Source organism: Otolemur garnettii, unplaced genomic scaffold (genome assembly GCF_000181295.1).
Source record: "Otolemur garnettii isolate 467f Iridium unplaced genomic scaffold, OtoGar3 scaffold00040, whole genome shotgun sequence".
NCBI classification, from domain to species: domain Eukaryota; kingdom Metazoa; phylum Chordata; class Mammalia; order Primates; family Galagidae; genus Otolemur; species Otolemur garnettii.
Window position 1 is genome coordinate 2,137,852 of NW_003852435.1, and position 2,669 is coordinate 2,140,520.

Consider the following 2,669-nt stretch of genomic DNA (forward strand, 5'->3'; position numbering starts at 1 on the left):
GGAAAATTTTATTTATCATTGGATTTTAAGGTGTAGTGTTGTCTCCAGAGTATGAAGATTGACAGGGCAGATGGTCTTTATTGTTCCTAAAGGTCTCCTTAGTAAATGACACACTAATTCTTTAGTACTTTCATCTATCTACCCTCCCCATGCAATTAAAATTTGGTGACACATTTTTATGGTCACTAAATGGGCATAAATTAGCATTAATTAGGGGTGTTGTAAGGTAATTCCCTAATGGAGAAGTTACACGCAGATGGGAGGAGCACAAGGACTACTAATAGAGTTCTCAAAAGCACCTCTAACACTTCTAAAAGCAAAGAGGTTATTCTCTTGTCTTTATAGGTTAGGTGTTGCAGAAAAAAATAAAAAAGGTTGAATTTTATTATGAATTTTATATTTTTTAGACATTCACAGCCTAGTCCCTCACCACACTCTTGAGCCTGAGACACATGCATCTTTGGTAAATAATACAAGATCTTTGAATTAATTAATTTATTTGCTAATCAATAGGAGACAGGCCTTCTAGGCTTGCACTCCAGGTGCCAGCGTCTAAGGATTCTCATATAGAGAATAATGGCTTCAATAAGCCATTAGGTGAAAACCACAAAGAGACATTTTAAAAGGCTTTGCAATTAGATCAGAGGCTGCCTGTCAGTCTTAGAAAACTCCTTCCACCTAGTATCCATGGGATCAATTTAAATTGCAGCTTTCAGATGAGCAAGAGTTTTTTGTCTACCCTTTAACATTTGTGTGGTCATGTGAAACAAAAATGGGCCGATCTAACAAATAACTTACTGTATGCACTGATATTAGCAAATGGTAAATAATATTAAACCAAACGCTTATGTTCTCATATATAATCCAAGGGGTGAGAAGGAGAAGGCTTTCAGATAGAGGAAAAGAACAAATGGCAAGCTCCTGCAGGGTACCCTATCCTAGAGTATGCTGACACCCACCCCATCACTGCCTGAGTTTCCAAATGGATAAAGCAAAGCTATCACTGAACTACTCCATAGACATCTGTAGTAGCATTTCTGAACAAAGCCCCTCATTTATTTATTTAGTCCCATAGGGTGCTGAAAAATATTTTGTACTCTCGCTCGAGCAGATAGATCAGGGAAGAGGACGACATGAGTATTCTAATGAGGTTAACATGACAACTGTGCCCAGTCCATGGAGATCACAGCCCTCCCCTGAATCATCATCTTCTGCCCACGTCTGCTTGTCTACACTCCTCCCATCCCTGGAAAGATTAGTGCTCAGCAGCACTTAACTGCTGTTTTCTGAAACCTTCCCTTTCAAAGGTATGCAAATTATGTAAGTATAGAGTGTGAGTTTTAGAAATAGAAAAGGTGATAAAGGGTGATAAATGTGGCTGCTCAGTTCTCCTTTCCAAAAATTTAGTCTAGTTTCATCTCTTCTCCTTGGGTCATTTTTCTTACCTTGGCAAGTAAGGGAGAGATTAAATACTTTTTCTCCGCTGCTACCTTCTGCAGTTTGAATAATAAGCAAATCCCTGATTTTAAGCAGCGAATTGGAAATATTTAATATGTGTCCATTCCTTATACTTCCCTGATCTTGTGTCAGAGAACGTTTTGCATTAGTTAGTAGTCTTATGTAAATTCTAAATGCTGATTTCAAGGTTTGTCCCTCAAAAAGGAAGTTCTTATACATAAAAGAAGCCTCTGTGCTTTTAAATCTTTCATTCTGTCCACTTCTCAAATCATCTGGCTTTGTGGAGCTCTTGTAACTCTTTGATATGATTTTCATCACTTGTAACCTTTATACCTTTTAGAATTTCATGCATGATGCTTAGTCCTTACCTTGTCAACAAGAAGCAGCAGCCCCGGTTTCTGCTGGCGAATATTTCATATTAAAATTCACAATATTTAATGTTCTTTAGGAAAGAAATTGGCACAACATCTCTATGGTGCATCTGCTGGGTATGCCTGTCAGTTATTATAATAGGGTTTCTAACAAATGACACGTCAAAGCCTTGACTTTCAAAGCCCTTATTCAGAGTGTCAATCATTTACTCTCTGCCTGTTCAAATGAGCATTCTTCCAAGAGCACCTTTAAGGTGTGTGTGCCTTGACTTTTTATAAAAAATTCTTTCTGTCCTTATGTTATCTTGTGCGAAATCTCCCTTGTAATGGAAATGTAAAAGGACAAAAATGACCAATTTGGAGTAATAATAAACCATTCTTAACAATACTAAGTATTCTTTATTTATCTTGATAATGGTTATTTGTCATTTCTTTTTCCTCGAAAAAAGGAAAAATCCTCTCCCGCATGTACATCTTCCTAAATATTCTAGAAACTTTGGATAATTGTTGGCCTTAGCCTTAATATTTTTGGTCTGTTACTACTGTTTACATTGAGAGCCTATATCAGATTGAGCAACTTTTGACTCAGAAGTTCAAAATGGAAGCACGCTAATACACGAGATAAGCAGAAATCCTAAGTGGGTATTTTTGCTTAGCAACCCAAAAATAAATATTTGGATCAGCAGGATTCTGAAACACACTAGACAATCAATAGCCATAATCATATGATAGTCAATATTACAAGACACGTTAGTAGTGGCTATTGAAATCTGAATAAAATCCTGGACTTTGCGAAAGCAGGTGTTATTTCTAGAACAATACTTCTGGTAACAAATGGTT